We start from the raw sequence: 15,892 nt of genomic DNA on the forward strand, positions 1-15,892 counted from the left end.
CGACCTATGAAGCAGTGATTGCTCTAGGCATTTTTGTATGCAGCCATTAGAGCTACAAGTTTAAAGTTTGAAGTATTGAAGTCGTTTGAAGTTTTAGGTTAAATTTAGGGTTTTCTGGTTGAAGTCGAATGCTCCCAGATCTTGTATTGTTTTAAATCAAAGTTAAATACTAAGAAAGCAAGCATACTTAATTCTATTGTTCTTCCTCTCTACATTGCATTTGAGAAGATCTTTGTTGAATAATTTTTTGTTTAGAGTCTCTGGTTTTAATCATGAAAAGTTTCATGTGATATCTTGGTCGCTCAGCTTGGTCCCTGTTTCTCCACAGTGCAAGCCGAGCTCACTCGGCACCTTCCCTTGCTGAGCTCTCCTCTTTGTGCCAAGTTCACTCGGCACCTATTGCCTATCACTCGGCACCTTCATGTGCCGAGAAAGTGTCAAGTAATTTATAGCACTCGACACCTTCCTGTGCCGAGCACTTTTCTTAAGTGTCAAGAAACCTGCCACTTGGCACCATCAACTGCCGAGTAAAACTGGCACTTGGCACCTTCATGTGCCAAGCAACTTTTAAGTGTCGGATAAAATTTATTTTAGGTTTAGGGTTAAGTTGTGAGTTGATTTTAATCTATATTTCTCACATGGTATCAGAGCCTAGTTGAGGCCCCACATCCACAGTAAGTTAGGGCATTTATTTTTCTTGAGATATTTGACATGGCAGGAGATGCAGGAAAGATATGGCAGCAACCACCATCATTTAATGGACATAATTATGATATATTTGCAAAGAAGATGAAGACCATTATGGTTGAAAATGATTTGTGAGAGTTTGTAGTTAATGGATTCAATGATGTGATTGATCCAACTCAGTATGCTGCTCTCACAAATGCATAGAAGACTCATTTGAAAGAGTCAAGGAGGAAGGATGCTAAGGCATTAAGTTTGATTGAAGCAGTAATGACAGAGACAGTATTCCCAAAGATTGCAGCAAAAAATTATGCAAAGGAAGCATGGGTTATCCTTGAGATGAACTTCAAGGGGATTGATAAAGTCTGCACAGTAAAGCTGCAAAACATAAGGAGGGAGTTTGAGAACCTTCAAATGAAGGAAAATGAATCAGTTACAGACTTCAGTTCAAGGACCTCGAATGTGATTAACCAATTGAAGTCAAATAGAAAAGACTATCAAGAGCAGAGGATAGTGGAAAATATATTGAGGAGTCTACCTCACAAATATGACCATTTGGTCATGACCATAAAAGAGGCAAAAGACCTCACTACTTTGACAATGGATGAGTTGATGGGTTCTCTTCAAACCCATGAGTATAGGATCAATAGATCCACATCTTCTTCTACCCAAGACCAAGCCTTCAAGGCTCAGTCAAATCCAAGAGAAAGGGGGAGAGGAAGAAATGGCTCAGGCAGAAACTCTAGAGGCAGAGGCCGAGGTTATGGAGGACAAAGAAATGCTACAGCAGAAAACTCAGGAAGACCAGATGGAGCAAGTAGCTCACAAAATACTTCAAAAGGAGGTAAGAAAAACTACAACTCAAATAAGAGTAATGTAGAATGCTACTACTGTCATAAATATGGGCATTATGCAAATGAATGTTGGAAGAAGTAGAATGATCAGTCAGGACAAGCAAATGTGGTTGATGGGAACATGAGAAGTGGACCCAATGCTGCTGTCTTCATCATGTGTAATGTTGGTGAAGAAGGAAGCCTTGAGGTTTGGTACCTCGATAGTGGATGTAGCAACCACATGATTGGTAATGAAACCTCTTTTTGTCATTCATTGACAAGAGTTTCAAATCAGAGATTAAAATGGGTAATAATGGAACCCTACCAGTTGTGGGAAAAGGATCTATTATGGTCCGCACCAAGAAAGGTGAGAAAAGGGAAATGCAAAATGTGTATTTTGCCCCTGGTATGAAGCACAATTTGATGAGCATTGATCAGCTCATTCAAAATGGATACAAAGTGCTGATGGAGAATGACATGTGTGTCATTCAAGAAAAGGATGGGAGCAAGAACCTACTTGCAGCAGTTCAAATGACAAAAAATAGAATGTTTCCCTTGAAGATTGTGACATGTTTCTCATCTCAAGTTAGTGATGCACCTCCCACACAATCAGCTCTAAGGAGTGTGATTGAAGACCCCTCACAGCTATGGCACCTCAGGTATGGTCATCTTGGCTATGCTGGTTTAAATTTATTGTCAAATAAAAGAATGGTAGAAGGTTTGCCACATGTAGGAAATTCTTGTGACAAGTGTGAGGCTTGTATTTTGGGTAAGCAACATAGGCTTCCCTTTAATTCTGAAAATTCTAGGAGGGCTAGATATCCATTAGAATTAGTGCATACTGACCTAGTCGGTCCTATGCAAGTTACTTCCATTGGGGGGAGTACTTATTTTATGACATTTATTGATGATTTCAGTCATAGGACATGGGTGTATTTCTTAAAAAATAAATTTGAAACATTTGATAAATTTGTAGAATTTAAAGCCCAGGCTGAAAGAGAATGTGGACACTATATCAAGGTTCTTAGATTAGATAGAGGAGGGGAGTATACCTCTAATTATTTTGTAAACTTTTGCAGAAAACATGGTATTAAGAAAGAGCTCACAGCCAGCTATAAACCACAACAAAATGGAGTGGCTGAAAGAAAGAATAGGACCATTGTTGAAATGGCAAGGAGCATGGTGAAAGAGAAAGGTCTCCCAACTAAATTTTGGGGAGAGGCTATGGCAACAACAGTTTACCTAATTAATAGGTGTCCTACAAAGGCAGTCCATGACAGAATTCCAATGGAAGCTTGGTCATGAATAAGATGGACAGTTGAACACCTAAGGGTGTTTGGATGTGTTGCATATGCACATGTGCCTAAAGAGAAAAGGCAAAAATTTGATGAAAAAGGTGTGAAATGCATTTTCACAGGGTACAACCAAGAATCAAAGGCATATAGATTGTATGACCCATTGAACAACAAGATGATGCTTTCAAGAGATGTGGAATTTCTTGAAAATCAGTCTTGGTATGGACAAATTGATGAGTCACCATGCACTTCAAGTAAAGTGCCAATTATGAGTGAAGAAGATGCTGATGAACAGCAAGAAGAAGGAACAAGTAGAAGAAAAGGCAAGCAGATTCAGACATTGCTGAGCTCCTCTAGGCATGATCGAGTGTCAGTGCTGAGTACCAGTGAAGACCGAGTTAGTTGGCAAAGCAACAGCAGTGAAGATTCCAATCCCACACTCTCTTCCTTGTTACCAAGAAAGACCAAGAGTCTTAGGGAGATATACCAAGATGAAAGGTATGAAGATTATGATGAGAGTGTTAATTTTGCATTATTTTCTCATAGTGATCCAATATATTTTGAAGAAGCTATTAAGGAGAAGAAATGGTGTAAGGCCATGGATGAGGAAATAGATGCTATAGAAAAGAATGAGACATGGGAGCTAACTGAATTGCCTCCCAAGAAGCAAGTGATTGGAGTGAAATGGGTCTATAAGACCAAATGCAATGCTGAAGGCAAGATTGATAGGCATAAGGCAAGGCTAGTAGTCAAGGGCTACAAACAGTAGTATGGAAGAGATTATGATGAGACCTATGCCCTGGTTGCAAGAATGGAAACTGTGTGTGTTGTCTTAGCAATTGCAGCTCAGCATAAGTGGAAGGTATTTCAAATGGATGTGAAGTCTGCCTTCCTAAATGGTGTATTGAAAGAAGAAGTGTATGTGGAGTAGCCACCTGGTTATCAAGTTGTAGGTGAAGAGAACAAAGTATATAGGTTGAAGAGAGCTCTTTATGGGCTCAAGCAAGCTCCACGGGCATGGTACAGTAGGATTGACCCATACTTGATGAGCAATGGTTTTAGAAAAAGCAATGGTGAGCCCACTCTTTACATTAAGGCAGCAAATGGTAATGTATTGATTGTTGTCTTGTATGTAGATGATTTAATTTTTACTAGTAATGATAAGACTCAAATTGGTGAGTTCAAAGAGGCCATGAAAAGTGAATTTGAAATGACAGACCTAGGTCTCTTAAAATACTTTCTAGGCATAGAAGTAAAACAAATGCATGATGGCATCTTCATCTCTCAAGAAAAGTATGCAAGGCAGATCTTGGAGAGATTTAATATGCATAACAGTAAGGCAACCCCCACACCAATAGTAGTAGGTCTGAAGTTGAGCAAGGAAGACTCTAGCAAGAGAGTGGATCCAACACTATACAAGAGTATGGTTGGAAGTCTAATGTATTTGACTGGAACTCAGCCAGACCTAATGCATGTAGTAAGTCTGGTTTCCAGATTTATGAAAACACCAAAGGATTCTCATTGCCAAGTGGGAAAAAGGGTCCTAAGGTATGTGAAAGGTACCAAGGGATTTGGGATTTTGTATACTGCATCAAATGAATTCAAGTTGGTAGGTTATACTGATAGTGATTGGGCTGGAAGTTTAGATGATAGGAAGAGCACTTCTGGATACATGTTTCATATTGGATTGGGTGCAATTTCATGGGCATCCAAGAAGCAACCTATTGTTGCTCAATCTACAGCAGAGGCTGAATACATTGCAGCAAATGCAGCAGCATGTCAAGCAATTTGGCTAAGGAGGATCTTGACAGATTTGAATGAAAGGCAAGAGGATGGAACCACAATTTATTATGACATCTCATCAATTGCATTGTCCAAGAATCCAGTCTTCCATGGGAGAAGCAAGCATATAGAAATCAAATATCACTTCATCAGAGAGTTGGTGGAGAATGGGGATATCAAGATGATTTTTTGCAGGTCTGAGCAGCAGCTAGCAGACATCTTTACTAAGCCATTAGGCATTGAAACTTTTGTACACCTAAGAGAGAGTCTTGGTGTAATTGATGTGGATCAGATGTGATCCTTGTTTTTTTGTCTTGGGACAAAGGGGGAGTGTTGGAATATTTAATGCTCTTGGACGTTTGCCCCTAGAGCCAAACGCCCACCTACCACCTCTGACAGATTACAGAATAGATAGAAAAAATTAATACGGGTAGGTGAGTTTGAAAATGAGAGGGAAAACTTTTTTGGTCAGAAGACAAAAGGGAATGTTCTGTATTCATTCGACTAGAGAGACAAAAATAGATTAGAAGTTGTAGAGAAGAGCAGTTGAAGAAGATCAGCAGATCCAGTCATTAAAGTGCAAAGAAAGAAGTTTGTTTATTTCGTGCCTGCAATTGCACGTCTTCTCTCTGATCATTCTATAAGTTTATTTTTCATTGGATTTGACCTATGAAGAAATGATTGCTCCAGGTGTTTTTGTATGCAGCTATTAGAGCTGCAAGTTTAAAGTTTGAATTATTGAAGTCGTTTGAAGTTTTACGGTAAATTTAGGGTTTTCTAGTTGAAGCCGAATGCTCCCAGATCTTGTATTGTTTTAAATCAAAGTTAAATACTAAGCAAGCAGGCATACTCGAATCTATTTTTCTTCCTCTCTACATTGCATTTGAGAAGATCTTTGTTGAATTTTTTTTAGTTCCGAGTCTCTGGTTTTAATTGTGAAATGTTTCACGTGATATCCTGGTCACTCGGCTTGGTCCCTGTTTCTCCACAGTGCAAGCCGAGCTCACTCGACACCTTCTCTTATTGAGCTCTCCTCTTTGTGCCAAGTTCACTCAGCACCTGTTGCCTATCACTCGGCACCTTCATGTGTCGAGCAAGTGCCGAGTAATTTTTGGCACTCGACACCTTCCTGTGCCGAGCACTTTTCTTAAGTGCCGAGCAACCTGCCACTCGGCACCATCAAGTGCCGAGTAAAACTGGCACTCGACACCTTCATGTGCCGAGCAACTTTTAAGTGCCAGATAAAATTCATTTTAGGTTTAGAGTTATGTTGTGAGTTGATTTTAATCTATATTTCTCACAATAAGAAATCCAAAGAGAATGCGAGGGTGGCATTTGTTGACGCAATAGGTGAGGCGCATTAATCACATGCATGTTAATAGAAATGGAATTCTTGTAGTATTCAGTCGAGGGCATTATGGAGTTTGGTTTAGGCAAGAGAAATGCCTAGAGGCAAGTAGTAATGATGGGTTCTTGACTACGTCACAGTTTGGCAGCACTATAATTTGAGATGTTACTGATGTTGAAGATGGAGATAGCTGGCCAATTTCTTTTGCCATAGTACCAGATGATGGTGATGAGCTCCTTCTAGGTGCTTTAAATACTCAACAGGCATTTCTTTGCATTGATGGGAAGGTGCAGGTTTGGAATGCCAGGAGTGGCCACAACATTGAGCCCCTCTACCGGTTGAATGAGCATATGGATGTGGCCTTGAATATTTTGGTAGCTGACAATAAACATGTAGCTAGTTTTGCAGATGATGAACCTGCCATTGGTATTGCACATGATGAAACATGGATCCACCTTTGGAGTTTCAGACCTTCGTTTAAGTAGGTAGAAAGGTTTTCTAACCTCCAAAATATTCCAAAAGTTTCTATTTGAAAAGATGCTATTTGAAGAAAGGCTTGAATTGAATTAATGAATGAAAGGGCTTATCTGTTTTTGTCTAGGAAACTAATGTTCAATTTTCTTTCGAAAAATGAATGATTCAAATAACTTTAATGGTTAAGCAACAACCATGCTCTCTTTTTTTAAGTTTTGAAATTGATGTTTAAGTCTTGTTGTTGGAAATTGATGTTTAGTATGCTTACAGGAAATGAGAGGTTTTAAACTTCATAAATATTTTGGAAGCTGCTATTTGAAGAAAGGCTTGGAATTGAATGAATGAAAGGATTTATCTTTTAAGTAGTAACTGTACTCTATTTTTGGTATAGAAACTAATGTTTAGCCTTCATTCAGAAAATGAATGAATTGGATGTAACGCCCCGCCAAGGGATCCAAAAGAATTAACCTAAAGTTTCACTAAGTTTGCTAAACATTTTTTTTTTAAAGTAAGAAAGCATAACATACACATCAAACACATAGTAGCAGAAGCAATAACATGTAATCATCAACAAACATACATCACAAGTTACACCTTAAGGATCCCAAGACATAGAGTCACATTTAAATTTAATTAATTCTAAGTCTAACAACTACCACATACATATGAAAGAATAATCAAAAACTCCAATATCCATAATATACATTTGTTCTGAATGCCTCTTGGTAAATTAATTCAGAATGCTTAATCATCCACTGTACATTTCATAGGGTATGAAAGGCTTAAAAGATGATACATATGTAAAGATAAAGATACATCATCCTCAAATCCATGATACAAAGTACAGTAAAATAAATGAGATCATCCACCATACATGATACATCAATACATCCAAAATGATAAAACATCCATGAATAGAATGAAGGTAAAAGCCAAACAAGAAAGCTCCAGCCACGGCGACTACAGACGGATCTCAATGGTAAGAGTGAAAAGCACTACCACCCGACCATGTGGAACCTAAATGGTCCACTCCCACCACACTGAGGAGATAGTCTCAAGTCCCAAACAAGGTATCAAACACAAAACACAAGTACTCTCTAAGTCTGGGAAATCTTAATAGTACACTAACTCAAAGGTTCCAACATAGATAGACATCTAGACCCAGAGGCACACAAAGACACGTAGGAAACCTACTATGCAAGCGGGAAAGTGTCATCGCAAAAATATGGTTGAAAGTTACTTGAGAAATCCCTTAGGAATCCCGGGTCCCCTATGATCCTGCGACCACTACTATCCTCTCGTACTGACGAGGCATACTATGAAATGCAAGGCCGTAACCAAGCATTCTCTCTACCCCATCCTAGCCTGTACTAGCACTCAAGGCATGGGAGAGAACTTACAGTTATCTTATTAGGTTCATTTAAGTCAGTATTTAGGTGAGATGTTTTCACTTATTAAAAAAAACAACTTACAATGAGTCATGCCCAGAGCCACTTCGGGTCTCTCATCCCTCATTGTAAGCCACTTCCTGATACTACACATAGGTAACCTACCCTAGGCTCATGACAAAACCAAATAAAAATCACCTCAGTCCTATACAAGCGACTGAAAGCATCATAAATATAATCCACAATAATCACATCAGTTCTCCATGAGCAACTAATAAGCATCAAATAATAATCATGATGAACTCAATAGTTCTCTATCAGCAACTGAAGGCATCCATGATAAATCACAATATCCAAAGGTTCTCCAATGAGCAACCAGAAAGAATCCCAATAATAGAACACAAAACTGATCGAAGACTCCAAAAATGGTTAAGTCAGGTAACTCAAATACATACACCATCAACTTCTCACCAGGAAACTGGAAAGCAATAACAAACAGTAAAACATCCATCATAGAGCACTCCATCACATTACCATGGTTGGGTTAAGAAAGATCGAGAACAAATAATGATAATGTCACAATAGCATAACGCCCAAGCCTCTGGTAACGTCCTAAACTAGTCCACACTAAGACAATCCCAAACCCCAAATCATAGAAGCATAAAGAAATCAAAATAGTATAATTCAGTTCATAGTTTGAGTTTGTTTCTATAATACACACTAAGGTTTAAGTTGAAATTCTCGGTTTGAGTTTCAATGAACATTTTTAATGTAAAGGTTTCTCACTATTACCCTTATAATTTAACCCAATTATTTAATCTTCATTTAATAATAACTCTTTTACTATTTTCAAATATTACTTTAACCATAGTTAATTAAATAAATTAACATTTTATTTAACTATAAACACATTTATTATTCTAAAATTATTAACAATTTTTTTTATAAATTAAATTTATTATTATTATTAATATCTATTAACAAATTTATATTATTAAACATTGTTAAAAGACATAATTGATGCCCCTCAAATAAAGAGTCGTGCGGCCCTATCACAGGGTACCGCAGGCATTAAAAGCCGTGCGGCCCTGTCACAGGGTACCACAGGCTTTAAAAGCTGTGTGGCCCTGTCACAGGGTACCGCAGGCTTTTAAAGCCGTGCGGTCCCCTGCTGACGCAAGTCGCCACCAGCAATTCAAATCGCTTGGGGGGGGTAAGGGTAAGACCCCTCCCCATGCGTTTTATATTAAATTTTAAAAAAAAAATTTATTATTATTTATATATATATTTTTTAAAAAGAAACTTTTAATTTAAAATCGTTTCTCAATACTTTCTTATTCCAAATTTAATTAAGATATGTTTATTATTACTATATAAATATTTTATAAATAATTTAATTCATTTTTTTTTTTTATAACATTCATAAATATAACTTGATAGAGAAAATAATATTAACCATTCGAATTTCAATCTACAATTTTCATTTATGAGTTTAGAATTTAACCCTTCCCCAATTAAATTTAGATTTCATTAATCGATCAAATAAGAATTCCTAATCACTCTTCTAATTTTTACGTATGCCGAATATATTAAAAAGCATTTAATAATTTACAATATTGAAATATTTAAGTTTTCATCACAGAGAATTTGGATATACAATCCACAAGCACGAAGAAGACAGGAAAGGATAATTGCGTATTTAATCGATGATCAAAACACAAGACCCTACCTAATCCTGATGCTATTATGCAATCCCTAGGAACTGTAAGAGAATTCGCTCCTCTTCAATAACCTTCTTTTGAGAATGTTTCTTTGAAATTAACCTTCTGAAATTTGCTTCCAAAAGTTGTTTCCCAAAAATTCTTGTCCAAATTCGTGTCCCTCCCCAAAAATGAACTCCCAAAGTTGTGATAAGAAGTTTTCTCCTCAAATCGGGGCACTAATTGTGCGTTCACCCGAGAAGACTCTTTGCACAACTGAGTTAACTCCAAATTAACCTTTATTATCTTTTATTTTATTTTGCATTCATCTTTTCATGCACATTAAGTTGAATTATTAAATAAATTTATTTACTATTTCACTTGACTTCTATTTTAATATTTATTACTTTTAAACCCATGCGCACTTTATGAAATCAAAATAGCATTATAATTTTCTCTTATTTTATCTTTTTAATTAATTTCTTTTTTTATTTTCAACTCATGCTTGCATCATGCAATCTTACAACTTTTAATAATTAATATATTTTCACTTTTTAATTTATTTTAGAAACTTAATTGATAGAATATTTAATTAACTTAAATAACAATAATATTTAGCATTTATTTAAAAATGAACTCTAAATATATATTATTATTAAATTGAATAAATATTATCACGTTCTAAATTTATCTTTAAACTTTTATCTCCAAATTTAATTCTTTTTATTTAATTAATTAAATATTAAAATATCATAATAATTTTCTATTAAATTAAATCATTAATTAACCTTTTTAATTAGACTTAATTAATAGAAAATACACCAAGGACTCATAAAGCAACATACGAAAACCCATCATAGAAAGACACATACTAAATAAAACAAAGGGTTATAATCATTAATTAACATCATCTGACGCATTCGGAGGGTACTCAACTCGGATACTTGTCCTAATTATCAGTTAGGACAAATGGCTAAAGGGTTTAGGATTTGGACTTAAGATTTTATCTCCCCTCTCTTACCATTGAGATAATGCGATAGGGTACGCTCATCTTGGCAATTCAGGGAAGTTGATACCCAGTACCTGCAACCTGCGTAAAATTCACGCATGTACAAACACAATATTCTAAGCTAAACAGACAATGGCAGGAAGTGGTGCATCGTGTAGATCCCGACTAGCAGGTGACTACGACTCCCTTCCCTAACCACATCAGAAACACCATACATAAAGAAAACAAACACGCACACCATACACATGCAGTATGGGGTAAGTATCCATAAGAAAGCACATGTGATAATAAAGCATCTAACTAATCATCATCGATAACTGAAAACATTGAATAATCATCATACATGCATGAAATATAGAGTACCAAGTAATCTCATCATATAATAAACTGAGCATAAAACAACATCTGATAATCTCTAAAATAATAATACTAATCATCAAACATAACATTGGCCTAAAAGAGTTTGGCAAGGATGACAGAAATGCGACTTAGGGGCAGGCACTACATCCACTCCCCCTAGACTTAGGCTTACTCCTGGAAGCCTACAAGAACAGAAAAGCTAAGGACTCACTGTGCGGGTCCCATTGGACCCTTTCCCCCTGTAGGAGGATAAGACTCCATTGAGTACACTCTTTGGGCTCTACCCATGTCACCAACTGTAGGTTCTGAAGCTGCGGGTCCCTGGCCTGAGAACTGTGGTTCCCTTTGAGTGCAATGAGATGATTTGTGTCCACGTTGTCCACATGTGAAACACTCTCCATCGAAGCTCCTCTGAACTCTAGGTGTACTAGACTACTGAAAACTACCCCCACTAGGATAAGACTAAACACTCTGAGATGGCCGATCATACTGGTTGGGCTTGTTGTGATGAGTCTTGTGATAGTTCCTAGCATTGGAACCACCACCACCACTCTATGTGGGAGGATAAGTTCCTTCCTATCGCTAATTACCCCTAGAAGGAGGTTTCCTATTGCCACCTGCTTCCTGACCACCCTTCGATCCTGATGCTGAAGGTGCTCCTACAAAACCCCCATTTCCTAAGTTCACACTCTGCTCTACAAGGACGGCTCGATGTACAACATCCTTGAGGGTTTTAGGTTCAAACACCTTCACACCCCCAATTAAACAGTTGTTCAAACCTCCAATTAAATGTTGTGCCAACTGCGTTGGGTTGTCACTGAATCTTGAAAAGGGCATGATCTCATAGAACTTGCGCTCATACTCTACAACGGTCATAGTGTACTATCTCAGGTTATGGAACTCATCTGCTCTATGTTGCTTCCATTCCTCTGGTAGGAATTGCTCATGAAATCTCTCCAAGAAAATCTCCCAAGTGACACTACCCATGTTAATGCCCAACTTCTTTTCCTCAATAGTCCACCAGGTGGCCCCAAAGAATTCTAGGTTGGTGATAGCAAACATTGCTTTGACATTGTTGTCAAAGTCCTGCATAGAAAAAATCCTGTCAAGGGCAATAAGCCACTTCTCAGCTACATATCTAAAACCTTTCCCGTTAAAGGGCTTGACCTTGGACCTCTGAAGGTCCTTCATCTGTGAAGATACAATGGATCTATGTTGATCCCTCAGAGGGCTCCTAGACCTAGGTCTATGCTCATGTCCTGCCCGATGTGCTCTATCCTGATCATGAATAGGAGGTAGGCGTTCAATGATGGTTTACATCATTTGCCTCATGTCAACCTCCTCCGAGTCAGCATGCTCCTCTCTATGGCTCTCTTCTTGATGCTCATTGACATGCTCTTCCCTATTCTCTTCCTGAATGGGGCTCTCGTGGATAGACTCATGGACACTGATAGCTCTACCTCGTCAATGCCCTCTACCACGACCTCTAATGGAAGACCTCATCCGAGATACCATCCTACAATAATATCCAAGACACAAGATGCTATAATAACCATAAAAATACTATTGAAAAACATAGATAAAAGACACATGTTTTGCAAACAAGATAGTTTCAATTTTCAGTTTGCCTATAATTTCAGTTTAAGTATAATTTCAGTTTTGAAGTCTAAGTGTCGAAGTATGAAAAATATGAAACTAATAGTTTACATCATGTTTTAGTTCAACTAGTTTCAAGTTTCAGTTTGAAAGAGATACACATAATAGTTTAAAGTTTGCATTCTTGTTCAACTAGTTAACACTAGTGGCGTTCCAATAAACCCAGAGCTCCCAATGTAGAAACTCGGGCTCTGATACCAGATGTAATGCCCTACCAAGGGATCCAAAAAAATTAACCTAAAGTTTCACTAAGTTTGCTAAATATTTTTTTTTAAAAGTAAGAAAGCATAACATACACATCAAACACATAGTAGCAGAAGCAATAACATGTAATCATCAACAAACATGCATCACAAGTTACACCTTAAGGATCCCAAGACGTTGAGTCACATTTAAATTTAATTAATTCTAAGTCTAACAACTACCACATACATATGAAAGAATAATCAGAAACTCCAATATCCATAATATACATTTGTTCTGAATGCCTCTTGGTAAATTAATTTGGAATGCTCAATCATCCACTGTACATGTCACAGGGTATGAAAGGCTTAAAAGAATATACATATGTAAAGATAAAGATACGTCATCCTCAAATCCATGATACAAAGTATAGTAAAATAAATGAGATCATCCACCATACATGATACATCAATACATCCAAAATGATAAAACATCCATGAACAGAATGAAGATAAAAGCCAAACAAGAAAGCTCCAGCCATGGCGACTATGGACAGATCTCAATGGTAAGAGTGAAAAGCACTACCACCCGACCACGTGGAACCTAAATCATCCACTCCCACCATGCTGAGGAGATAGTCTCAAGTCCCAAACAAGGTATCAAACACAAAACACAAGTACTCTCTAAGTCTAGGAAATCCTAAAAGTACACTAACTCAAAGGTTCCAACATAGATAGACATCTAGACCTAGAGGCACACAAAGACACGTAGGAAACCTACTATGCAAGCAAGAAAGTGTCATCACAAAAATCACGTTGGAAGTTACCCGAGCAATCCCTTAAGAATTCCAGGTCCCCTGTGATCCTGCGGCCACTAGTATCCTCTCGTACTGTGTCATGTCCCCTTTTCAAATAATTAAAAAAAAAAAAAAAAAAATCTTTGCTAAGGCAGGCAGGCCCAAGAAAGTGAAGTTTCGGAAAAAGGGAGTTAATCTTTGGAAACCGTTGGACTAATAAATGATAATTATTATTAAAATATGTTTCATTAACCTCTCTTGGACGTGAGTTACAGTTATGCCCTTTTTAAAGAGGTTTGGAGGCATTTTGGGGGGATTCCAGACTTGATTTTCGCTCATTCTTTGTTATTCTTCAGAGGCTGCCAAACCTGGGAGAAGGAGACCCAAGAACGGGAGTTTACAGGTTTCCAGGGAGACCCAAGAACGGGAGTTTGCAGGTTTCCAGGAAGGCTAAGGACGGGAGTTTGAAGCCATTCCATGTGCATGCTCATACAGAGTTTGCCTTTGTGCTGAACAGTGCAGATTTGTGAGTTTCCGGGTGTATTTTTTGTAAGAGTTTGGTGTTTCCGGTTGAGTATTTCATATCAGTTTTGGTTGCTGCTGTATTTTAGACTTTAAGCTGTTAAAATAGAGATGAATATATATATTGGGATGTGATTAAACTTCTAAGATAGATTATTAGTGTTCTTGTGGTGTTTTCGGGCATATTTTGTGCTATTTTGGGAGCCCGATGAGCATAGTTTTGGTCCTACATTTTTGAGCTGTTGTGTAAAGGCTATACGGATCTAGAAATGTCAATTTGTAGGCTGTTATGCTGCTGAAAGTTCTGTAAAAATTTCCATTTTCAGATTCATTAATAATTTGTGAAGTTGTGAAGCTTTTAGCACTATTTTCAACATACCCGATTTGGGGTTTCTTGAGGAATTTGGTGGATCTTTGGGATATTAGCTGTTTGATTTTAAAGATCTGATTAGAGGTTGAAAATATTATGAAAAATCAGAAAAGGGACATTTCAGTGGTATCAGAGCCATGATCTTGCCAGCCTGAGGGTTTGTAGAAGTTGCAGGTCAGTTTTGACAACTACCCAGATCTTGCATTTCAGTTTTGAGAACTACCCAGATCTTGCATGTCATAATTTGGTGGTTGCATGCTTATAATCAGTTGCATGTCCAAATCTATAGTTTCATGCTACTTATAATCATTTGCATGTTAGTTCTTGGTGAATTTGGTGGTTGTAGAAGTTTGCATTTCAGTTTTGACAACTACCCAGATCTTGCATGTCATAATTTGGTGGTTGCATGTTGCTTCTAATCAGTTGCATGTCCAAATATATGGTTGCATGCTACTTCTAATCATTTGCATGTTAGTTCTTGATGTTTGAAGAAGTTATATCCTATTGGGGTTACACTCTACTTTATCCAGAATGGACAGGTATAGTACAGAGTCTCAAAGGGAACAATCTTGGACAATTGATAGCCAGAGTCAAAATAATAGAAAGGATGGTTATTTAGACATTCGAGATAAACTTATGAAAATAAGCCATGACATGTCTAAACAGTTGGTTGAGCACCACCGTATAAATGACATGTTATCTGACCCAGCTAAGGTGGATAAGTTGACTGGATTTCTATTTGGCAGATTTTCTCACAAGACAGATGACACAATTCCCAAGAACTTGCATGAGGAGTTTGAGAAACTAGCTGATAGCCAGGTAGAGGTCTCAGATTCTACTCTGCCACAAGAGGTGGTGGGAAAGGATATTACACAGATTGATAGTAACGGTCAACTTGATACTCAAATTAAGACAATTGTTTACAGGTCGTCAAAGGGTGATGCCACAGGTATTCAGGATGGTATAGTTACAACAGGCAGTGACTACAGTGTAGTGGGTTCAGATGATGATTATGAGGATGTTGTTGTGCAGGATGGTGAGATACCTGGTAGAGATGAGCAGACATTGAGCATTCATGACTTTGCTGAGAAAGAGTACCAGACACAGTTAGATGCTTCATCACATGAGGTTGAGGCTGGTAGTACTTCACATGATTTGTCCAGCCAGTTGAAGGTGAACAAAGATAGTAGTGTGACTTCATTATCTCATCATGACAGGTATGTGGAGTTAGTTGGTATTGGTCATATTACTCAGGTGAGGAGTTTGCTTGAGTTACTAGTTGATTCTAGTTTACGGATATGGACTCAAGATTGTTATATTGGCATTTGGGATTCAGTTGACTGGAGATCTTTAACACTTTTTGGTAGCAGTGTTTGTTTGGGTGCTATCATGGATTTGATTAGCAGATTACATGGTGTTGTCTTTTCTTGTGCCAGTATCTTGTCTGATGTTGGTATTAGTTTTTATACACCAATGTTGGGCCTTGTTCATA

Source organism: Cupressus sempervirens, chromosome 2, assembly GCF_028749045.1.
Source record: "Cupressus sempervirens isolate cs-2001-9-10 chromosome 2, ASM2874904v1, whole genome shotgun sequence".
Lineage (NCBI taxonomy): Eukaryota > Viridiplantae > Streptophyta > Pinopsida > Cupressales > Cupressaceae > Cupressus > Cupressus sempervirens.